Source organism: Taudactylus pleione, unplaced genomic scaffold (genome assembly GCF_031769625.1).
Source record: "Taudactylus pleione unplaced genomic scaffold, aTauple2 ptg000033l, whole genome shotgun sequence".
NCBI lineage: Eukaryota > Metazoa > Chordata > Amphibia > Anura > Myobatrachidae > Taudactylus > Taudactylus pleione.
This window is the reverse complement of record NW_028284435.1, coordinates 2,872,092-2,897,807: the sequence shown is the minus strand read 5'-3', so window position 1 is coordinate 2,897,807 and position 25,716 is coordinate 2,872,092.

Genomic DNA, 25,716 nt, shown 5'->3' with positions numbered 1-25,716 from the left:
CCCCTGGATGCTATGGAGAGCAGCGTGAGGATGGAGGCGAGTATCTTTATTCCAGGTACATCCAAACGGATTCTACATGGGACAATGGGACAGACCAGCTGGCACCGGTAAGTATGTGTGAGTGAGGTAGGTGTGTAATAAAGTTTTACTTTAGATGGTGTGTGTGTACTGTCTTTTTTTTAACTATTTATTTTACAGTGGGGGTACGGGTGCCGGCCACGTGCTGGCACTTGTAGTTCCACAAGTGCCAAAGAGCAGGCATGCTGGCACCTGTAGTTCCACTGTAAAATACAATACTTTATAACTATTTAACACATTATTCCCGTACCCACAGCCCTGGGGTGCGGGGAAGAGACCAGGGCTTCAGCTTGGGCTTTTGGGAGAGGGGGGACCCCATTTTCGTGGGTCCCCATCTCCCCTGAGATCCCCAGCTTGGGCTGACCAGCTTGGGGTGCGAATGCTTTGGCCGTGGAGCCCTGGTGATAGGGTCTCCTGGCTTTGGCATTATACCCCGGTCATTTTGGGTCCAGTGCTGGTTTTAAATATAGGGGGACCCATACGCAATTTTTTTCCCCTATATTTAAAACCAGGACTGGCCCTGCAGCCAGGTGCTGGTTCCAAAACTATGGTGGAACCCTATTCATTTTGTTGGAACCAGGGCTGGCTGACCAGTCCGGGGCTGGTTATGTCTTTAGAAGGGAGACCCTACATAATATTTTTAAAATATAAACACTTTAAATTAGGTACACATGCAGAAACATACACAAATCACACTGATCTGTGTATGTTTCTGCCAAACTCGCAGCTCAGGAGGTGGAGTGTTTGAAACTTAAATTTTTCTGCGAGTTTGCTACAATCTCACCTGAGATTGTAAACTGGATTCTTGGTAAATTTGAGAGTTGTATTTCTTACATGAAGAGTACTTCCGAGTTTGCCCGATGGTGAGTTGTTTCGAGTTTGCGATCTCACCCGAGTTTTACTTACAAGTGAGAATAAAGAAATCTCTCCCAAACTCACCAGAGTTTGTCTTTAGTATATTTGCGAGAGTAAAACATGCCTAAACTCACCTGAGATTGTCATCTCGACCAAACTCGAATCTTAGTAAATTTACCCCCTAGAGTTTGATTTAAATACCCATTCCTCTTCTCTGGCCTCACCTCCAGAGATGAGACTAGGGATTAAATTTACTAAAGTGAGAGTTTTTAGAAGTGATGTTGCCCATAGTTACCAATCAGATTCTACTTAGCATTTAACTAGCACCTTCTAGAAGATAATAGCTAGAATCTGATTGGTTGCTATGGGCAACATCACTTCTAAAACTCACTTCTAAAAACTCTCACTTTAGTAAATTTACCATTAGAAGTACAGGAATTCATTCAAATAACAATTAAAAAATGCAATATTTCACTATGGATCCTGACATGGTGATAGGGATAATAATTGACATGCCCCCAGATTAATGGTATGTCCCCCTTCTACCCAGAGTTTCCTAAGAGCCTTTTTTTGAGCCCTCTATTCTTAGCCAAATAATATTAATCTGACTCAGTGGGTACAATGGGAACTCTTTGTTAGAAATTGGAGATGTCCCCTTTGAACTTGCAGCTGGCGCGTAGCAACATGTTCTGCATACTGATGTCATGGCTCTTCTGGCTTCTTCATATAAACTCTGACAGAGTACTTTTCCCCCAGACTGGCACTCTCTCCAGCTGCCATGATTAATTCTTTAGGAGATAGCTAAATTACAATTTAGCCCCTGTGGGTTTAAATAGTTTGCTACACCTGTGTCAGTGTTGGTATCTGAACCTGCGTTCCTGTGTCCTGGTTCTTCATTGCTGATTGGTTTCTATTTTGTATCTTTGTGCTCTTTTCTGCCATGACATTGGCCTTTTTCTGGATTGTGCTTTTGTCTGCCACCAGCCCTGAACCTGGATTGTACAACTGATACACTTTGCCTGCTTCCAGCCCCATTCCGCATGGCATAGTTATTCTGTCTTCAGCTCTGAGTTTAGACTCTATAAGCTAAATAGTTTGCCACTAGCCATGACCCCAGCTTGTAAATTGGGTTTATCTACCAACTCTATTTCTTACTAGTCTTTTCCCATTAATCAGCTTGAGCTATTACAATTTTCCAGTAAGTACTGTAGTTCTGTACTTGTCTCAGTATTATAGTGGTTCTGCTTAGTGTCCTGTCTATCATTAAACTTCAACAGTACCTTAACGTGATAAGCCTTTGCTACCTGGAATTGAAGATCTGGAGGCATCTGAGTACCAGTAATTGTATTTAGTTTCAAGGGAAATGTGGCTTGCTAAAGGCGAAGACCACACAAAGCAGTTATAGAAGTTTTATATCTTATAACCTCTCTACTGGTAATGCCGAACACACTGCCAGTGGTGCAGTCTTCCTCAATCTACCCACATCCCCTTTAGATCTCCCTTCTTGCCCGACCATCACAACAAATCTCTTACCTTCACTTGCCTTTAGCACCGATCAGGAGGCTTGTTGCCTAACCCATGAGCTGATGCTAGATGGAAGTTATATTCCCTAAAACAAACCAGATATTAGATTCCAGCAAACTCTTGTTTTGATGCTACCCTTAAGGGGTAAGGTGTTAGCTGTCTGTAATTTTGTTGGAATAGTTTAATCAGAATTTAATAAAAATGTAGTACATGTATAAAATTTGTACAGGCAAGAGTAACAAATTGTTGTGAATTGTTTAGTTATCAAGTGTGTATTCTATTTTCCTAGCTGAGCCTTTCCTATACACTCAGTTGAATTCCTTGTCAGAAATAATTACCTAAAATCTACTCACTCCAATCATCATGGTTTAAAGCTGATGCAAATTATTTATGATCTGTAAATTATTTACAGGGCATGGCTTTCACAGAAATGAAGCTGTTTTAGACATTACATTCAGTTGCAGCTTTCTTTTTATATATTTGCTACATTGATATACAGTATATTCATTAAATTTAAATACCTTACATTCTGTACATTAAATTGAATGCATACACCAATCAGTGTAGTAAGATTTAATAATGCCTTTGCCAATGCAAAGCAGGGGGTTATATAAAGCAAATGTATTACCCCATATTATATGTTATGTTGCTCATTCACAGGGAGCAGCAACCTTATTATTATTAAGTGCTTGAAAATAGATTTGTATCTCCACCTGTATTCATCTATGTAGCCACACTGCTTCTATACATCTGCTTGTCAATGTATTTGCACCAGCCCTATCCTTGTAAGAGAGATCCATCTAAAATCAGCTGGATCTTTGTTTATGGTCACTTCTGAATAGTCCACAATGCATTCTTCATACCCTCAGCATAATTATTCTATGTAAACTTCAACCTTCAAATTACACTGATTTAGCCGCAAGTGGAGATACGCAGGGCTATAACTATGGTTGGGTGAGCTGTGTAATAGTCCAGAGCCCTGGGGGCGGCACTATCACTGCCTCCACGGAACATGTATTTGTCTTGCCAGTAAAGCTGCTGCAGCGTCCCCGGGCACGCACCGTACAGCCTGTAGAGCCACCCGGCTGTCCTAAGGACTTTCCAGGCTAGTTCCAGTGGCTGGCTAAGAGAACTACAGAGTCCTGCTTCAGTGCTGGGAGATACGGCTCAGTTGCGTGTGTCCCATAGACCTGCAGAGATGCATATGTTTGCCTCAGAGGCATTCAGCTGCTTTGCATGAAACTGTATCAGGCCTACTATGTATAATCATGTAGCCTGTAATCTCTACTTTTGTTTTGCTCTTAAGAACATTTTGTTTTGCTAAATGGGTTGTCCATTTACAGTACATAGCAGTTGAATATTCATCCCTCCCTTGAGTCATCCATTATTACAAGAAGCCTGACCATACAACCTATGAGATGGCAGAGCAAGATATGTAAACTAACTAGTACATGGATGAAGATAGTCTTGATTTTGCGTCATGTCGCAGGGCTTTTAAGTCTTGACCAGAGAGAGGCTTATACACTTCACAGCTAGTGGAAAACAGTTAATTCAATGACATTTGCTTGCAATATCCCAGGCAGGTATGACATCATTATGGTAGAACTATGTGGTTAAATAAATCAGTGTTTAAAAAGTAAATGAATATCTGTCATTGCAGTAGCTCTTATGCCCCTATACAAAATAATTTATTACAAAATGACATAGAAAAGAGAGGCCACTTCTTTTTAGCTGGGTGTACTACTACCCTGCATAAAAATGTGTATTAGAATTTAAATACTTTACCTCTATTTCTCTCTCTCTCGCTCTGTGTGTGTGCGTTTGTATATATATATATATATATATATATATATATATGTGTGTGTGTGTATATATATATATATATATATATGTATATATATATATAATAAAGTTCCTGGTTTAGGGGTCTGTCTTCAGCCATTATACAGATTTTGGTGTCTCTGTGACAGTGAGAGCCAATCATAGCTAGCAATGTGCCCTGTTGCTTAGCAGCAGGGTCACATCTGAGAAAGACTAAGAGCCTCCAACGAACCCATGAAGATGCCCTGATGCAGACACAGTAGCCAAGAAGGAACCAGAGGAGACAAAACTATCAGGAATTAAAAAAAAAAAAAAACAACCATCGGATTCCAACTTCTCTGATGAACATGCAGACGGCACCGTGAAGTGCTCACTTTCCAGCGTGATGTTCCAGCTCAGCTACATGCCCTCGGTGAACAGGAGGCAACTCTTATGGAAATCAGCACTGTTCACAGACAGGGGCACCAAGGTGAGGATGCTCAACAGGAAGCCCAGGAAATACAGGGTACATTGTGCATCAACATTTTCAGCAGCTGGGGAGGGGAGCGCATGGAGGCTACAGAAATATGCACAGCCCTGGGGACATGCTGCTGATAATGCTTACGGTAGCTGCAATACAAATCTCTCATCCATGATTCTCCTGCCCTTCAGAGCACATCACAGTTGGGGGGCCCCATCCAGCTGCAAGGCAGCAACAGGGGGGGTTGTGGTGACACTGGTGAGATGCAGGGGGCAGGAGTGAGAAGCAGGGGGTTGTGGTGAGATACAGAGGCATGTGGTGTGATGCAGTGGGCTGTGGTAACAATCAGGAGTGAGAAGCAGGGGCCTGTGGTGAGATGCATGGGGCTGTGGTGAGATGCAAGGGGCTGTGGTGAAATGCAGGGGGCAGTAGTGAGAAGCAGAAGGCTGTTGTGAGATGCAGGGGCTGTGGTGACATGGTATAGGTTATTATGAGATGCAGGGCTGTGGGGAGATGAAAGCCGTGAGTTGTTTCATATAATCTAGAAATGTTCCTATTTAGAGTATATCTATGCAGACCTAACACATATAGGGGCCTATTCATCATCACTTTTTTTTCTCAAAATTATGTGAACATTTTGTAAAAAATAAGTGTCAGGGCTATGCATCAAGTTCTGAAAAAGCTTTTTTTTTCGGAATTTGATGGTGTTACTGAGCATCATTCTGAGATGGTGTTCAGCCCCCGATAATCTTCACAGGCTGCTGATTACACGGCAGCCTGTGAGGATTTACATGGCAGCCATAGCAGAGGGATCTATTCTGCTGTGGTTGCACTGCCGAGCCCCAGAGCTCAGCTGCAGACATGTTGCCCTGACTCACCAAAAGAAGAAAGGTGAGCCGGGCTAAGGAGAGGTGGCGGCAGGAAGGAGTGGGGTCGGACACCTGCGCGCGGGATTAGGAGGTGAGGCCGGATCGTATAGCCACACTTCCTACAAAAAAACTGCTTCGCAGAAACAGCAGTTTTTCAGAAGTGATGGTTTAGGGCAGGAGGCGTGATGAATGCTTCCTACACTGTGTTTTAACGTGCAGTGAGTTCAAACCTTATATATCACATGTGATAATTATGTTTTGATGAATAGGCTCCATAATGTGAACTTATAATGCGGACCGACCCTCCAGATACGCCAATCTGAGAATCGCCGCCCGTGACTTATACAAGTTACCTTAGCACATGTGGTTAAATAAACCTGGTAACTGCCACCAGCAGAAGAAAACTGTAATAAGGTAAGCTACTGCTCTCACCTGCACACACAATTATCAATACTTAACGAAATAGGTAACATGAGCCATATGAGGCCTTGGGTCATAAAAACACAGATCCAGAAGTATAATTAATGTTTAATTCAAGAATATCTTCAAAGCTTAGTTACAAAAAGTTACAAGAATATAATAATGTTAAAAGGAATCACAGAGTTTACTTACAATTTCCAAACTAAATTAAAGTAATAAATTGGATAAACAAACCAATCAGTTGGATTGAATGGTTTTGGGATGAGGCTGTCCCAGTGACGAATTTTGGAACATTTTATCTGTCGATAGCCTCATGCAGAATGAACAGGGTTTCATATCAACCACACATTTTTTTCCCTTTCCCAGGCTGCTGTGGGTTACCCCCCCCCCTTGGGATAGCTTAACCCTTCCATTGTTTAGGTGACTGTAACACAGGGTCTCCTGGCCACCTGAGCAGGGATTCTTTGATTACATTTCAGCTCTTTCTGAAGTTTGGAAGTAGGCCGAGGTCATAAACGTACACAGCTGACTAGGTGAAGCAATTCACACCTGCTTAGACCAGTATCGTTCTGTTTAAACAACTATCCTTTGATCACTGTCCACACAGGACACAGGGCTCTTAATGACTGATTTATCAAGGGCCTGACCAGATGTCCTGTCATTTTTACTGACATTTTTCTTATATGCCACATACAATTGGACATATTTATGGCTGAGGCAGGAAAACAACTTCCTGTAACCTCTCTTGCCGCACTTCAAAGGGGCTTGTCATCTTCCACACATAAATGACATTACATACAAATTTACCATGGAAAGTTACTGTTAGGATCTGCAGTTAAGCAGATCATATTATTTGCAATTTCCAGCCTTAGTTGCTACTGAGGCACTGCACTAATTACTGCATGTCTGTGTGCAATATCAGGTGCACACTAAGTGATTCTCCTGTCTGTGCACAGCCCATGTGCACACTGGCCTGTTATTAAGGGAGGCTTGCTCTGGTTGGGCCCTGTTGCTGTTAAATTCCAGCCAGCCCTTTACTCTATGCCGGTGATAGAGTTTCCTGTACTTCTGGGTGTTCCAGTCTCCTGTTTGTCAGTCGAGTTCCTGAGCCAGTTTTGCTGTGTTTGTCTGCTGCCATTCCATCCAGGCAGCTTGGTCTGCATTCCACCTGCTTGTGCTGCTTGTGCCATCTAGTCGACACGGTGCTCTTCCTACCCCAGAAGTGCCTGCCTATATCAGGCGGCTTGTGTCAACCCGGTGGCACTGGTCGCAACTCAGCGTTCCTGGTGCACTATCCAGCACACCATCGCCAGTGTAATCTCGACAGCACTGGTTGCAGCTCACTGATCCAGGTGCGCAATCCAGCACACCATTGCCAGTGTAAACCCGGCGACACTGGTCGCAACTCAGCGTTCCTTTTGCGCAATCCAGCACTCGATTGCCAGTGTCAACCCAGCGGCACTGCTTGCAACTCAGTGTCTCCAGTGTGCAATTTGACATTGGTAGCAGCTCAATATCCTTGTGCACACCCCATCTAAAACTCATCAGCCCAAAGGCTACATCTATCCTGGGGCCCCAGGCCACAATCAGCCCTCAAGGCTGCTTCAAAAGCCCAAAGGCTGCATCACATCTTTAGTCCCTTGGCCACGACTAATAAAGGCAAATCAGCCCTCAAGGCTGCTCCAACAGCCCAAAGGCTGTATCACATCTGTAGCCCCTCGACCACAACTAGTCAAAGCAAATCAGCCCTCAAGGCTGCTTCAACAGCCCAAAGGCTGCATCATACCCTTAGCCATTGGTCACGACTAGTCAAATACTTTCAGAACCTTAAGACTGTCACCAGACTGCTCTTGCATTGACTACCATCCATTTCTAACAGGTATCCCACCAGCCTCCTCACTCATCCTTCCCTCTACATTAACCCTAGTTGATTCCCTCCTGGAATCATAACTATCACCGGCCTCAAAAAAAAATATTGTAGAGCTGCGGGTTGGGACCATGGATCCCGGTCAGAATGCAGCTCAAATTCTTGCTGCCCAAATACAGGTTTTTATGCAAAAGGTTCAGGAAAAACGGGCAGCTCCAGCCTCAGCTTCACTTGGCCTCTCGAGCCTAAACTAAATTTGCAAAGTCGTTTTTCTGGCAATCGAAATGACTTTCTTAATTTCCGAGAAAGCTGCAAACTGTACTTTAGGCTTCAGCCTGGTTCATCAGGATCCAAGACTCAATGAGTCGGTATTATTATTTCTCTGCTTCAGGGTGACCTCTGGACCTCGGCCTTTGGTCTACCTCCGGTGCACGGTGATTTCCAGACGGTGGATGCTTTCTTCCCCACCCTAGGCCTTCTCTATGATGACCTGGACAAGGCGGCATTAGCAGAGTCAAAACTTTGGTCTCTGTCACAGAAAGAGCTTCAGAAGATTACTGCACCGAATTTCGTAAATGGGCGATTGACTCTGGATTGAATCACCCTACTCTACCGAGTCAATTCTGACTTGGTCTTTCAGTTCAGATAAAAGATTTTCTTGTCCAGCATGCTGTTCCGGAAACATTAGATGACCTCATGCACCTTATAATTCATATAGATCGCCACATCCGGGAATGAAGAATGGAGAAGGAGCTTCCTACACCTGCTCCTCGGTCTCCAGTTAGGAGAGACTATGCAGTTGGGTGCCTATCAGCTCTCTGCTGAGGAGAAATGAAGAAGACGCTCCCAGGGCCTCTGCTTATATTGTGGAGGGAAAGGGCATACGGCCATGAATTGTCCAGTAAGTCATGAAAAGGCAAGGTATAGATGTCTTAGGAGAGCTACATCTAGGCCTTGCATCTGTCTCTCCTGCTAACTCAGTCCTAATCTCCACAATAATTCAAGAAAAAGATTGTCGAGTTTCCGTCCCACAATTCTTAGAAAGTGGTGCAGCAGGAAATTTTATGGACATCTCCTTATTTGACTCACTGGGACTAGCAACCGCACCGCTCACACAACCCCTCTCAGTGGTTTGGCTTAATGGTGAAGAACGTTCCAGTGTTGCGGTTGTTTCTCAAACACCTCCAATCCAGTTATCCATTGGAGCTCTGCATTTTGAGGAGATCACGTTCTTGTAGCTCCAGTGTCCACTGGCACCATTAGTTTTAGGTCTTCCTTGGCTCAGAACACACAACTCTGTCATTAATTGGCATACTGGAGAAATTCTTCAATGGAGTGATACCTATTCTTCTACCTGCATCATGCTTCCTGTCTGTCTGGCTGCTGCCATCCAACCTGAATCAGCTTCTAGGATTCCGGCTCTATACCAGGATTTGGCAGAAGTTTTCTTTAAAAAAAAGGGCAGATACCCTTCCACCTCACTGCTCCTAAGACTGCGCTATTGATCTGCTTCCCAGAGCAAGGCTTCCCAAAGGCAGACTCTATGCTCTATCCCTTCCTGAAAGCAAAGCTATGGAAGAATATATCCAGGATGCCTTGGATAACGGCTTAATTCGGCCTTCCAAATCCCCGGTTGGAGCAGGCTTCTTTTTTGTGCAGAAGGGTGACTCTCTCCGACTGTGCATAGATTTTTGAGGATTAAGTAACATTACGGTGAAGAATGCATATCCATTGCCCTTGATCTCTGTTTCGTTTGATCAGCTCAGGGGGGCCTCCATCTTCACCAAGATAGATCTCAGAGGAACATATAACCTGGTCCGCTTTAGAGAAGGTGATGAGTGAAAATCGGCCTTTAACACCCATTCCAGCCACTACGAATTTCTGGTGATGCCGGTCACCCTGTCTAATGCCCCAGCTGTCTTCCAGGACTTCATCAACGATGTGTTGAGGGAATATCTTGGAGTATTTGCAGTAGTCTTCCTTGATGATATTCTAATTTATTCCAGCTCCTTGGAGGAACATTGCAAGCATGTGAGACTGGGTCTGCTTAAACTCCTGGAGACCAACTTGTATGCGAAACTGAAGAAATGGGACTTCGAAATCCAAGAAGTATCATTCCTCCTCTCAAAGATTTTCGATGGACCTGAGCAAAGTTAAGGCCATCTTGGATTGGGTTCAGCCCACCAATCTAAAAGCAATACAACACTTCCTTGGCTTCGCCAATTATTATAGGAGGTTTATTAATACCTTCTCATCCATAGTCGTGCCTATTGTGGAGTTTACCAGGAAAGGAGCTGATGTGGCGAACTGGCCAGCCAAAGCACTTCAAGCCTTCAACTCTTTAAAAGCTGCCTTTACCTCCGCTTCGATCCTTCGGCATCCCAAACCAGACCTTCCATTTATTGTCGAAGTAGACGCCTCAGAGATCGGCGTGGGGGTTGTACTGTCACAGAAGGATCCTGAAAGTGGCAAACTCCATCCCTGAGCTGTTTTCTCTCGGAAATTCACCTCAGCTGAGAGGAACTACGACGTAGGGAATCGTGAGCTCTTGGCCATCAAGTGGGCATTTGAAGATTGGAGGCACTAACTGGAAGGAGCGAATCATGTCACGGTACTCACTGATCATAAAAATCTTTCATATATTGAGGCCACCAAGAGGTTTTTAACCGGTCCAACCACTCACTATACTGGAAGAAACCATTGTCCTTACCTCCATCCATTTTGCTGTGACCAGAGATCTTGCGGATCTCATTTGTACTTGCCAGTCCGAAGCTCCAGCAGGAATGCCACCAGGGGTCTTGTTTCAGACTCCATGGCTTGCCGATAGATATCTTTTCTGACCGAGGGATGCAGTTTGAGGCACGGTTTGGGAAGAATTTCTGCTTAACCTTAGGTATGAACATCAGCCTGTTCTCCAGGTACAGTCCACAGTCAAACAGGCAGACAGAACAGGTGAATCAGTTGTTGGAGCAGTATCTCTGATTCTTCATCTCCAAGTACCAGAACGACTGGGTGTCTCTTCTTCCTATGGCGGAGTTTGCATTCAATACTTCTTGTCACTCCTCGTCATCTATTTCACCTTTTTTCTGCAACTCTGGGCTGCACCCTAGGGCAAACTCCTTTGAGGCAGTTTCAACTGGTATTCCATCCTCCACATCTGCTGCAAGGCTATGGTCAGTTTGGAAAAAAGTTTGCCAATGTCTGATTAAAGCATCCTGTCGTGCCAAAACTTGGGCGGATAAGCATTGGCGACCATGCAATGTCAAAGTGGGAGATTTGGTGTGGTTGTCCTCCAAAAATATCAATGTCCACCAGCGGTCGCAGAAGTTAGGTCCCAGGTTCATTGGGCCATTTAGGATTATCTCTCGAATCAATTCTGTGGCCTTCCGTCTGAAGCTGCCTGCTAACCTCAGAATCAGCAATACTTTTCACTGCTCCTTACTCAAGCCAGTGTCTTCTTCCCTCAGGTACAGCTCTAGACGGCCAGCAAGACCTCCACCCGTCCTTGTCCAAGGATGCCGAGGGTTTGTGGTGGAGAAAATTCTGGACTCCAGACTCTCATGAGGAGCCCTTCAGTTCCTGGTTTATTTGAAGGGGTATGGACCAGAAGAATGGTCCTGGGTTCCTACGAGATCGTTGAATGCTCCTGCCTTGGTAAAGACATGTTTTCAAAACTTTCTGGAGAATCCTGGAGCTAGGGGTTCCTTAGCCCCTCGTAAAGGGGAGGGGGTACTGTTAGGATCTGCAGTTAAGCAGATCATATTATTTGCCATTTCCAGCGTTAATTGCTACTGAGGCACTGCACTAATTACTACCTGTCTTTGTGCAATATCAGGTGCACACTAAGTGATTCTCCTGTCTGTGTACAGCCCAGGTGCACACTGGTCTGTCATTAAGGGAGGCTTGCTCTGGTTTTGCCTTGTTGCTGTTAAATTCCAACCAGCCCTTCACTCCATGCCGGTGATAGAGTTTCTCGTACTTCTGGTTGTTCCAGTCTCCTGTTTGTCAGTCAAGTTCCTGAGCCAGTTTTGCTGTGTTTGTCCGCTGCCATTTGTTCCATTCAGGTGACTTGGTCTGCATTCCACCTGCTTGTGCTGCTTGTGCCATCTAGGCACTTAGAGGGGGGTTAGGGTTAGGCACTTGGGAGGGAGGGTTAGGGTTAGGTACCCCTAAGGGAGGGTTAGTTAATACTTACCTTTATAACTTCGGGATCTTCACCCCTGCTGGGCTTCTGCTGTCGGGATTCCATGCGGCCAGCGGTAGATCATACTGATCCCCTACACAGGACCCATTCTACACACTCACAGAATGGGTCCTGCACACTCGCAGATTCCTGAAAATTAGGAATCTGCAATCAGCAGTAAACTTGTGTTCACTGCTGAATCAGGCCCTATGTCTCCACTTTTCAACTCTGGCACTATCCCTGCTCTCTCACATACTCCCCGCTCACAATTCATGAATTCTTATTTTCACTGCTTGTGGCCTTAGATATCTTAGTTGTGAGTATCTTTGAAAATATTGGTCATCAGTAAGTCAAGCTTGAGGTAGTTAGAGCCAGTAGGAAGGGTAATATGGTTGGAAGCAGGGAATATTTTAGTTTTATATATATATATATATTATATATATATATTTTATATATATATAAAAAAAAACAAATGTCCTGACTCATCAACGCCCAAACCCCTGGACCTAGAAACATGAAAATCGGGGAGTACAGTATATTCCCTCCATGATGTAAGCATCCACTAAGCAGGAATTATTCTAAATTCGACTCCTTAACGGGGTGAAAAGTGGTACAATGTTTTCTCTCAACCAAGGTGATTGGGTGACAGAGCAACATGTCCCAAGTGCTGTGCAACTGTAAGTTCGTTGTCTGGGTCTAGTGGTGGTTTCAATCTTCAAATAGGGGAGCCATATCAACTGCCAGTGATGTTTGGCAGAATTTGGGAGATGAAGACTGCCTCCTCAAGTCACTCTCCTATCTCATGTATGACACTTGTGAGGTATGTGGTGGACAACTGGAAGGAGTTCTCCATCATATACCACAACCAGGGCCGGCCGGACCATTACACACAATACGCTGATACATATGGCATCATGCTCCCTGCAAAGCCGCCCAGCCAGCAATACATGCCGTGCTCCCTGCATGAAGGGGAGTGGGGGAGAGTTAAGAGGTAGGGAAGAGTCGATTGCATGATTTGCTGCTTACCAGCTGTAATTGGGTCAATCCTCCCCTGCACTTGACAGCAAGGGGGACAACTACACCAGCTCTGCTGAGTACCTCCATGACATGTCTCAACACTTTACTTATGGTGGTTTATGTAAATTGGTGGCAGCAGGGCAACTGTTCCAGAGTTTTGGTGCTGAATATCACCCCGTGAGGAGACTATGCTTTACGTAGGACCTCTCTAGGGGCCATTGCAATGCGTACTTGCCACATGAACCTCAAAAAGTGTGCACCACACCACCCCTCCTCCAGCCTGACTCCGCCTCACATCTTTCACAGGCATTACCTCTTCCTGTCCCTAAGAAGGCTCTTGCCAAACGTTATGCCAGATACGCTTATGCTAAAAGGAGGAAGCAACTTCAAGATGCGGCAAGGAAATATGCACAGATTAATCCTACGGTGCACCGTGCTGCGGTGGCCAAGTGCCAGTAAAATAACCCTGAGGTGAGCAGAGCAGTGGTGGCCAGGTACCAGCAAGATCACCCCGCGGTGCACAGAGCAGTGGTGGGCAGGTACCAGCAAGATCACCCCAAGTGCACATGCTGCTCCTTTACACCAGAGGAATAAAATAAAATAAGCATATAAATTAAGATGATATGAAGGAAATGAAAATATCTAAGGTCTACCCGGGTGAAACCGGGTACATACTTACACATAAATGCCAATCTTAGTCATTTTATCTCAGCTATTGTTTTTCAGATATTGCATCCTTTTAAACCAAAGACTTAGGGCTTGATTCATTACGGATCACAACTGCGATTATGAACGCAAAAGGGGCGATTATTGCATTCTGCACATATTTATGCATCGCTGTGCGCATGTGCAAAGATCACAATGCGATCTCAGACTCATCACAGAGTGATTGACAGGAAGTGAGCATTTGTTGGTGGTGACGGGGAGGGGGTGGTGGATGGTGAAACACAGGCGTGTTAGTGCGTTTGACCGCGATTACAGGGGTGTGAATAAATTAGCCACTGTGATGCTATACACAGATTGTCACAATCGTGGGATTTGGAAGCTGTGTTCCCGGACTGGGCCTTGGACCCACTTGGTGCAGACGTTCGCTGGAGGAGACTTGGCTTAATAAAGTTTCTCCGCATGAGAGGGTGCAGCGAACTGATAGGAGTTTGAGGAATGTAGAAGTAGCGTGGTAGCTTGGAAGCTACATGGAGCGGCTGGATAGCCGTGGGTAGACGTTGGTAGCTGGGTGGCTATGTGGAGCGACTGGATAGCCGTGGGTAGATGTTGGTAGCTGGGTGGCTACGTGGAGCGGCTGGATAGCCGTGGGTAGACGTTGGTAGCTGGGTGGCTATGTGCAGTGGCTGGATAGCCGTGGGTAGATGTTGGTAGCTGGGTGGCTACGAGGAGCGACTGGATAGCCGTGGGTAGACGTTGGTAGCTGAGTGGCTACGTGGAGTGGCTGGATAGCCGTGGGTAGACGTTGGTAGCTGAGTGGCTACGTGGAGTGGCTGGAGAGCCGTGTGGAGACATTGGTAGCTGGGTGGCTATGTGGAGCAGCTGGAGAGCCATGTGGAGATGTTGGTAGCTGGGTGACTACGTGGAGCGGCTGGATAGCCGTGTAGAGACGTTGGTAGCTGGGTGGCTACATGGAGCGGCTGGATAGCCATGTGGAGACGTTGGTAGCTGGGTGGCTACGTGGAGCGGCTGGATAGCCGTGGGTAGGCGTTGGTAGCTGAGTGGCTACGTGGAGCGGCTGGATAGCCGTCGGTAGACGTTGGTAGCTGAGTGGCTATGTGGAGTGGCTGGATAGCCATGTGGAGACGTTGGTAGCTGGGAGGTGAATACTAGCAGGAAACACCTTCAGAGCACAGTGGGAAGGCTCACTTAGTAGAACTAAGAAAGTAGTTGCACTGGCAACTTGTGTCAGCATTGGGGATCCTTTTATAGTGGACGCTGAGAGCTGACAGGCTGAGAGAGAAGGAGAAGATTCCTCATTGGTGGTAGTAGAGTCACATGGGCAATCCAAGATGGCCGCGCCCATGGACCGGAGGACAGCGCTTCTAGGAAAAAAACAGCGGGGACCAACAATCAGCAGGAGCCGGCGAGGAAGCAGCACAGCAGCGGGACCCTCCAGAGGACAACAGAGAAGACCGCCCTGAGAGAGGAGTACAGCGCGGGAGCCGGAAGACAGCGCAGGTCAACGCCCGCAAAGGTAAATGGCGGGTCTGATTCTGGGGTCTCCAGAGCGGCGTGTGACATTACCCCCTTCTTCAAGAGTGGCCACTGGACACTTCCTTGGTTTCTGAGGAAATTTCATATGGAACGCTTTGACCAGACGGGGCGCATGGACATCGGAGGCATTAATCCAGATTCGGTCTTCCGGACCATAATTTTTCCAGTCGATGAGGTATTGAAGACGATTGTATCGACAACGGGAATCTAAGATTCTGTCAACTTCGAACTCCTCTCCTTGTTGTGTTTGAACACTAGAAGCTTTGGGAAGAGAAATATGGAAAGAACTTGGAATGCGAAGAAATGGAGGAAGTTTTAGCTTGTAGGCCACAGGATTCAAAACTTTGATGATTGGGAATGGACCAATGTACCGCGGGGCAAATTTCATTGAGGGAACTCGGAGTCTTAGGTTTCGGGTAGAGAGCCAGACCATATCCCCAGGTTGGAAATTGGGAACTGCTCGTCTTTGGCGGTCAGCAAATCTCTTGTACCGGGCTGAGGTTTTAGTCAGAGAGGAACGAACCTTTTCCCAGATGTTGGAGAACCGTTGAAGAGACATCTTGGCCGCGGGCACATCTAATGTTGGAAGAAGAGGGAAATCTGGCACTCGAGGATGATGTCCAAAAACTGTAAAAAAAGGAGTTGAGTTGGTGGACGTGTGATAATGATTATTGTGAGCAAATTCGGCCCAAGGAAGAAGTTCAATCCAGTCATCTTGGGAGGAAGAGACAAAAGTGCGTATAAACTGTTCCAGATCTTGATTGACCCTTTCGATCTGACCATTGGTCTGGGGGTGATAAGCAGTAGAAAATTTGAGTTTTATTTGAAGGGCTGAGCAGAGTGACCTCCAGAACTTCGCTACAAACTGTACTCCCCTATCGGAGATGATCTCTTGAGGAAGGCCGTGGAGCTTGAAGATCTCTTTTATAAAACTCTGGGCGAGTAGAGGTGCAGACGGAAGCCCAGTAAGAGGTACAAAATGAGCCATTTTGGAAAAGCGATCCACGATAACCCAAATTGTGTTGTGGCCCCGAGATGGAGGAAGATCAGAGATGAAATCCATAGATAGGTGAGTCCATGGCTTAAATGGAATTGCAAGAGGCTGGAGTTGACCGTGTGGAACCCGCCGAGGTATTTTGTGTTGGGCACATTTGATGCATGATGACACATAAGACCTGACGTCCTTTTTCATCGAAGGCCACTAATAGGACCGCTGTATGAACTCAAGGGTTTTATCCATACCCAAGTGATCAGAGAACCGGGAAGCATGGGCCCAATGCAGTAACTTCTTGCGGAGTTCTGGAGCGACGAAAGTCTTCCCAAACGGGGGTATAGAAGATAATTTGGTAGAGGCGAAGAAAGCTGGATTCAGGATTGGTTGGGGCTGTTCCATGGGTAGATCAGGGTCGCTCGTCATGGAACGGGAGAGTGCGTCGGCTTTGAGATTTTGTGAGCCGGGACGATAGGAGAGTTTGAAGTTAAATCTGGAGAAAAACATGGCCCACCGGGCTAGACGAGGGTTCAAGCAATATGCAGATTTAAGATAAAGCAGGTTCTTGTGGTCTGTAAAAATGGTAATGGGATAGTGAGCTCCTTCTAGAAGATATTGCCATTCTTCGAGGGCTAGTTTCATGGCGAGTAACTCTTGATCTCCGATGGTGTAGTTCTTTTCTGCAGGCAAAAACTTCCGGGAAAAGAAACCACAGGGATGAAGCTTTTCATCTTCAAACCGCTGGGAGAGCACAGTACTGACACCTTCGGAGGATGCGTCCACCTCCAGGATAAATGGCCGGGTGGAATCTGGTTGCTTTAAGATGGGAGCGGAGATGAAGGCTTGCTTAAGGAGTTGAAATGCTGAAGTAGCTTCGACGGTCCACTTAGTTGGATCTGCTCCCTTACGGGTAAGGGCTGTAATAGGAGCTACCAGTGTTGAAAAACCTTTCACAAACTTGCTCTAATAGTTGGCAAATCCCAGGAACCTTTGTATGGATTTTAAGGAAGAAGGAAGAGACCAATCAAGAATGGCTTGTAATTTTGAAGAATCCATTTGAAGGCCTGTTCCCGGAGATGATGTACCCCAGGAATGGTACACTTGAGACTTCAAACAGACACTTCTCTAATTTGCAAAAAAGTTGATTGGACCGCAATCTCAGAAGGACTTCTTTCACCTGGTCTCAATGAGTTTGGAGGTCTTGAGAAAAAATTGAAATGTCGTCCAAGTATACGACCACGGACTTGTACAAAAGATCCCGGAAGATTTCGTATAACGAGATATTTGTAGTGCCCATCCCTGGTGTTGAAGGCCGTTTTCCATTCATCGCCTGGACGGATACAAATTAAATTATAGGCCCCTCTTAGATCGAGTTTGGTAAAAACTGTGGCTCCCTTGACTCTATCAAATAACTCTGTTATGAGAGGAAGAGGGAAGCGATTCTTAATAGTTATTTCATTAAGACCCCGGTAGTCAATACACGGGCACAGCCCACCATCTTTCTTTTTTACGAAGAAAAATCCAGCCCCGGCTGGAGACGTGGAAGGTCGAATGAAGCCTTTACTTAAGTTTTCCTTAATATACTCCGACATAGCTTGAGTCTCAGGAGAGATAGAGGGTAGGTTCAGCCTCTAGGAGGATTCTTCCCTGGAATTAGATCTATGGGACAGTCCCAGTCACGATGGGGAGGTAATAGATCTGCGCTCTGTTTGCTGAAGACGTCCAAAAACCCATCATAAGCTTTGGGCAGGTCTATAGAATCCTGTATGACGGAAGATCGGACAGGTACTACCCGCTGAAGGCAGCCTTTGAAACAATTGGAACCCCAAGAGGTTGTTTGCATGGTGGTATAATCAATTTGTGGTGAATGTCTCTGTAGCCAGGGTAGTCCGAGGACTAAAGAATGAGAGGCTTTGGGAATCACTAGGAAGGTCAGTTGTTCGGTATGAAGCACCCCAATGGTAAGTCTAAGTGGTGCTGTACGATGTGTGATGGTTCCACTAGTAATGCGACTACCATTGATGGCGGTTAAAGTGATGACTCGAGGCAACGCTTCTATGGGGATTTGATTTTTCTGGGCAAAGTCCGTAGTGACAAAGGCCCTGATTCAGACCCACTCGTGAGCGGCTGTCCGCTTGCAAGTGGGTTGATGTTCTGCACTGAGCATGCGCACGACGGAGGGAGCTCCGTCGTGCGCATGCGCCAGACGCGACGAGCGAAGGAAAGTCCTTTGCTCGTTGTGTCTGATCAAAGGAGGCGTGCTGTCGATGTTGATTGACAGCACACCCCCTTTGGTGGGCGTGCTGGGGGCGTGCCTCCCTGACAGGGGCGTTCCCACGGGAACGCCTCCCGTCAGAAGCCGGCCCACTGACATCACTAGTGATGTCAGTGGGAGTGATTTTGGCTCAGATAGAGCCAAAATCACTCCGGAGCTTGCGGTTGAAAACCTCAACCGCAGGCTCCGGCTCGCAGTTTCGATGGTCGCGATGGTCACGACCATCGCGGCCATCAAACTGCACGCTCGTATAGGCTGTGGGTGGTGACCCACAGCTATACGAGCGTCCAGGAGGACGCTCCATTTTTATGGAGGGCGGCCCTCATTCAGAGCGTGCGCTCTGCTCAGAGCGTACGGCTCTGAATGAGGGCCAAAGTTCTCTGCTGCTCCAGAATCCAGAAGAGCTAATACAGCTTTGGAACCTTGAGGAAGCTTTAACTGAGCCTGGATGGTGGAATCAGACTTCCTATGTGATTCGATGGCAACTCCTAACTTAACCTCTCTGTCATAAGTTAGGAGGAGGCATTTCCCAGACGAATTGGATGGATGGGACAGGATCTAACTAAATGTTGAGGAGATCCGCAGTACATACAGAGGTTGTGTCTCTGCCTTTTCTGTCATTCCTCAGCCAATAGACGAGAGTGGTTGACCTGCATGGGTTCCTCGTCCATAGGAGGAGAGGGTAAACGGGAAGCTGGACGTGGCCTTTCACGATCAAGTCTGCCTCTTTCCAAGGCACGCTCCCTGTGACGAAGATCCACCTTGTTGCAAAGGGAAATTAAATCATCCAAGTTGGTTGGGAGGTCACGGGAAGCTAAGTCGTCTTTGAGTCTTTCTGAAAGACCACTCCAGAAGGCAGCGATGAGAGCATCCTCGTTCCAATTGAGTTCTGAGGCCAGAGTTTGGAACAGGACTACATATAGACCGATGGTCCTCCTACCCTGACGGAGGCGTAGAATATCAGCTGATGCGGAAGTGGTTCTTCCAGGTTCATCAAAGATCTTGCGAAATGTGGAAATAAATTCGGAATAGTTGGAGAGCAGAGGATCCGACTTCTCCCAAAGGGGCGAGACCCAGTCGAGTGCTTGGCCAGAGAGCAGAGAGATGATATATACCACCCTGGTTCTGGCTGTCAGAAAATTGGCGGATTGTAGCTCGAACTGGATTTCGCATTGGTTTAAAAAAAACCTGCATAATTTGGGGTTGCCATCGAACTTGCTCGGAGGGCAAAGCTGAAGACGAGCAGGTTATAGAAGCAGGGGAGCAGGTGACACCACAGGAGGAGAGGCGGCTTGGGAGCCAGCGGGAGCGGGATGAGCCAATAAGGACTGAATGTTGTCCAAGCGTGACGACATATCTTGGATGAACTGGATCACCTGGGCCTGAGAGGTCTCCTGTCTTTCCAGACGAGATAGTACATCCTGCGAGGGATCTACCCCAGATCCTTGACCACTTGCCGAGTCCATCTGGCCAGTGCAAACTGTAACAATCGTGGGATTTGGAAGCTGTGTTCCCGGACTCGGCCTTGGACCTGTATTACTTGGTGCAGACGCTCGCTGGAGGAGACTTGGCTTAATAAAGTTTCTCCGCATGAGAGGGTGCAGCGAACTGATAGGAGTTTGAGGAATGTAGAGTAGCATGGTAGCTTGGAAGCTACGTGGAGCGGCTGGATAGCCGTGGGTAGACGATGGTAGCTGGGTGGCTACGTGGAGTGACTGGATAGCCGTGGGTAGACGTTGGTAGCTGGGTGGCTACGTGGATCAGCTGGATAGCCGCGGGTAGACGTTGGTAGCTGAGTGGCTACGAGGAGCGGCTGGATAGCCGTGGGTAGACGTTGGTGGCTGGGTGGCTACGTGGAGTGGCTGGATAGCCGTGGGTAGACGTTGGTAGCTGAGTTGCTACGTGGAGTGGCTGGATAGCCGTGTGGAGACGTTGGTAGCTGGGTGGCTACGTGGAGTGGCTGGAGAGCCATGTGGAGACATTGGTAGCTGGGTGACTACGTGGAGTGGCGGGAGAGCCGTCTAGAGACGTTGGTAGCTGGGTGGCTACGAGGAGCGGCTGGATAGCTGTGGGTAGACGTTGGTAGCAGAGTGGCTATGTGGAGCGGCTGGATAGCCGTGTGGAGACATTGGTAGCTGGGTGGCTACGTGGAGCGGCTGGATAGCCGTGGGTAGACGTTGGTAGCTGAGTGGCTACATGGAGCGGCTGGATAGCCGTGTGGAGACGTTGGTAGCTGGGTGGCTACATGGAGCGACTGGATAGCCATGGGTAGGCGTTGGTAGCTGAGTGGCTACGTGGAGCGGCTGGATAGCCGTGGGTGGACGTTGGTAGCTGAGTGGCTATGTGGAGCAGCTGGATAGCCGTGTGGAGACGTTGGTAGCTGGGAGGTGAATACTAGCAGGAAACACCTTCGGAGCACAGTGGGAAGGCTCACTTAGTAGAACTAAGAAAGTAGTTGCACTGGCAACTTGTGTCAGCATTGGGGATCCTTTTATAGTGGACGCTGAGAGCTGACAGGCTGAGAGAGAAGGAGAAGATTCCTCATTGGTGGTAGTGGAGTCACATGGGCAATCCAAGATGGCCGCGCCCATGGACTGAAGGACAGCGTTTCTAGGAAGAAACCAGCGGGGACCAGCAATCAGCAGGAGCCGGCGAGGAAGCAGCACAGCAGCGGGACCCTCCAGAGGACAACAGAGAAGACCGCCCTGAGAGAGGAGTACGGCGCGGGAGCCAGAAGACAGCGCGGGTCAGCGCCTGCAAAGGTAAGCGGCGGGGTCTGATTCTGGGGTCTCCAGAGCGGCGTGTGACACAGATTGAGCTCCTACTGCGTGCGATGAGGTTAGCAATTTCAGTGTAAGGTCTGACCCTGTGCAACTGTGCATGCGGCTATGATGGTACTCGATGTTACCGATGGTTTCAGTAATTTGCTAAGTATTATGGACTTAGGGGGAAATGGGGGTCCTTATGTTGTGCTGTGACGGCATAGCGATTGCAAACATTAGCATATTTTCGCAGTGGACCTGCGTGTGGAATCGCAGCTGCTTTTGCAATTGCAATCCGTAGGGACTCAGGACCTTATTCAGAGTCGGTCGTTGCGGCCGCTCAGTCGTACGCCACCGATGTTCGCTAAACTGCGCATGCGTAAAATTCACAATGCGCGTGTGCGCAAACTAGCTATTACGATCAGAAATTGCTCTCTTCTTGAACACAGCCAGGTCGCTAGTTTGAGTACAAGATGAGGCATTTGTGGGTGGTAACAGGGGAAAGTGCTTGTGAATGGGGGAGTGGAGATCCAAACGCAGGCGTGCCTGACTATGCAAACGGCGTTTTATGGGAGTGCATGATTAACTAAGTAGTGTCATGGCACGTGACATGGGAGGTTTTTACACTGACTTGATCGTAGTGCTTAAGAGAGGGAATGGTCAACTTTAAGCTCTACGAACAGCTCCAATGGTCTCGATTAATCCTTATATGCCCGGAGATAATTCGTGTAATGCGAATGAGAAGGGGGCATATTTTTAGTCTTACGGCCACATCCTCCCCTCACTCGTCCAGCTAACGATCCCATCTTAACGACGCAACTTGCGAGCGCTTACAACCGAGCGACCGCAACGACCGACTCTGAATGAGGTCCTCAACCCCTTAAACATTAATCATGCAGTTCACAGATATTTTAGTGTTACATGTTATTTTAATTAGAGTTGTCTGTTACCTTCCACTTGTATTCACATGTGATGATAATTTTCACAGTCCATTCTAGTATATGGTGTCCTCTCCCACTGCACATAAAATCTCTATTGCCATCCATTGGTAAATAGTGGAATAAAAATTGGAAAAGTGAAAGCGTAATAAATCAGAAAAGGCAGCTAGCAGACAACAAAAGAAGCTTCACCTTCTTTAGCAAAAAAGGAATGTATGTAGTTCTACAGGACCTTAGTGCTTTCCCTGATGGAATGTTGATTTGATATGCACACATGAAAGAGACAAATAAGCAAGGAGATTTCCTAAGGGAACTGTGGGCCTGATTCAGAGCCGGACGCTCTGACCAGAGCGCTCGCTCTGAATCAGGGCCCTCCTACATGAAAATGGAGCGGCCTCTTGGTCGCTTTTATAGCTGTGGGTGACCACCCACAGCTATAGCGAGTGTCCATGATGATGGTCGCGATGGTCAAGACCATCGTGACCATCGGGCTTGCGACAGAGACCCTGCGGTAGGGTCTCGCTGCCGCAAGCCCTGGAGTGATTTTGGCTCTATCAGAGCCAAAATCACTCCCACTGACATCACTCCTGATGTCAGTGGGGCCGGCTTCAGACGGTAGGCGTTCCCATGGGAATGCCTCTGTCTGGCAGCCACGCCCACCAAAGGGGGCATGCTGTCAATCAACATCGACAGCACGCCCCCTTTGGTGCGAGGAGTGACGGCTATCCCGTCGCTAACCGGGTCTCGAGCATGCGCACGACGGAGCTCCCTCCGTCGTGCGCATGCGTAGTAGGGCACCATCGACCCGCATGCGGGCAACCTGCGCTCGCGAGCGGGTCTGAATGACCCCCTGTGATCCTATGTTTGAAGGTTTAAAGGGTCTCATTTGTGATTATATACAGGCTATGTTATGTCAATTTTTTTTTTACATGTTATCTAAAATGAATTGATGAAAATATCCACTGGTCAGTAAGCAGCCTTATCTGCTGCAAATGTATATGATGAGCACTTGCACACTCACTTAATTGTCTTGCTACACATGAAGTTTTTTCAATGAAACAGCTCCAGCAAGCCATTTGTTCTAAAACTTATCTTGAGACAAGTTTCTCCACCCACAACCGAGTGCAGTTTCATAAAATTTCAGTTTTACTATCCTCCATCCGGGTTGGGTATTAAATCCCAGCTGTCCGGATGCTGACTACATCCCCTCCATTCCTCATCGCCGCTTTGCTACATGTAATTCCCTTATATGCCCCCCTTTCCTACTAACCTACCTTCCTCTCTGTCTTCCTTTGAATTTGTTACCCACTTCACATATACTGTAAAATTTAATCCATCTGTCAAGATATCACCTCCCACCAGGCTCCCCTCAATTTTCACCCCTTCCCTTCTTTCCACCTACTGCCCCCCCCCCTTCGTCTCCCACCCTGCCATCCCTGACTTCTCTCTAGACTCTGGAGATGAAGTTATGGCCCTCATCTGGTTCTCTCCCCTACCACCTCCCACTTTAATCCCATCCTCTCCTGCTTCCTCCTCTCCGCTCTCCCACTGCCTGTCCTTGGCCACTTCTTCAACCTCTCTGGCATCATGCACAATCCTCTCTACATTCAAGCTTGCCTTTGTCACTCCTCCACTTTGCCTCCAAGCTCCTTGAGCAGATGGCTTATAGCTGCCTTACCACATTTATTTTCACCCACTCTTTGCTTGACCCATGTCACTTTGCATTTTGTCCTATCCACTCTACAGAAGCTGCCCCAGTAAAGTCAGTAATTACTTTCTTGAAGTCAAATCTAAGGGTCATTACTCTTTACTCATTCTCCTTGACTCCAACACAATGGACCACGCTCTCCTCCTTTAAATCCCATCACTTCTTTAGTCTGAGTGACACTGCCCTCTACTGGGTGTTCCCTACCTCTCTGACAACTCTTTTTCTGTCTCTTCACATGACCCCATCTCTCAAACTTTTACCTGTTGGTGTCCCTCAAAGTTTTGTTTTGGCCCCCTATTTTTTCTTTATACTTCCTCCCAGGGTGATCTCATCAGCTCTTTTGACCTTGAATATCATCTCTCCCTTTCCTCCCCTGACTTCTTCCCCTCTCTCCAGCTGTCTCTCTGTTACTTGCTCCTGGATATCCCAGTGCTTTCTTAAACTTAACTAATACTGATCTCATCTTACCTCTCTCCATTTCATATCGATAACATTCAGCTCCACAAGTCTGCTATCTAGGAGTTATCAATGACCCTCATCCACTAATTGGTCATCTCTCATCATATTGCTGACTCTTATCTGGCCTGTAATTTGGCATAATGTGAACTGGAGGTACTACAATGTGGCATAATGTGAGCTGGAGGCATTACAATCAATATGTCCCTTTGTTAAAAAGTGTGGAAAAAAATAAAGTTAACATACAAGTAATACCATTGATATAAGATCTATAAATACTTTAACCATTGGATAAAGTAAGGTTTATTTGGAATAACTAGGTGATTAAGGGCCCTATTTATCAGACCCATTTTTTGTAAAATTATGGCAGTTTCTGCACAATTTTATGTATTCTTGCTATGTTCTAACAGCCTAATGCAGGAGATTTCATAAAAATCTTCTGCAGAAGGCTAATTAGCACTGTAGACCGCAGTCCCCATTATTATCAATGGGAACCAGTATGACCCTTATGTAACAAACTCCGAAAACCTTAACTTTTCTGAGTTTGGCCCCATAGGTTTATGTCATCCTCACATGGCATAAACCATTTTAAAAATATAGAGGCGATCAGGCATGAGAGGGATCAAAAGATTTCCGGCAGTGGAATCTGACACTTTGCACATGCTCAGTGTCAGGTTCCCTGGAGGAGTGTTTAAAAAATATGAAAGACTCCTCCAATATGCCAGGGCTGTAGCTTGCAGGGACAGTGGTTATTGCTACGACTGTCACTGCGACTTAGCTTTAATACATAGTGAAGACATGTTCTCTCAAAATTAAAATATCCGCTGCTATACTGACTGTTAATCGCAGTAGTGCCGCAATTATTAATACATAGGCCCTCATTCAGAGCCGCTCGTTAGCGGCAGTACGCTCGTCCCGAGCGATGTTTGCACATCTGCGCATGCGTACGGTTTTTAGTACGCATGCGCAAACCAGTCAGTGCGGCCAAAAATCGTTTGTACGCTATATAGCGAGTGCCTGCTATTTTGAGTGACAGAATGAGGCGTATGTGGGTGGTAACAGGGAAAGGTGCTTGAAAATGGGGAGTGGAGATCCGAACGCAGGCGTGCTTAAAGGTCAAAACGGGCGTATTATGGGTGTGCATAATTAATACAGCAGCGTCATTGATCACGTCACTGGGTTATTTTATAGCCAGAACTGCTCGCAAATTTGTGGTAGCAAACACCAACCACAAGAATAGCGAGCAGTTCATACGCTGGTCGATGTACTCGA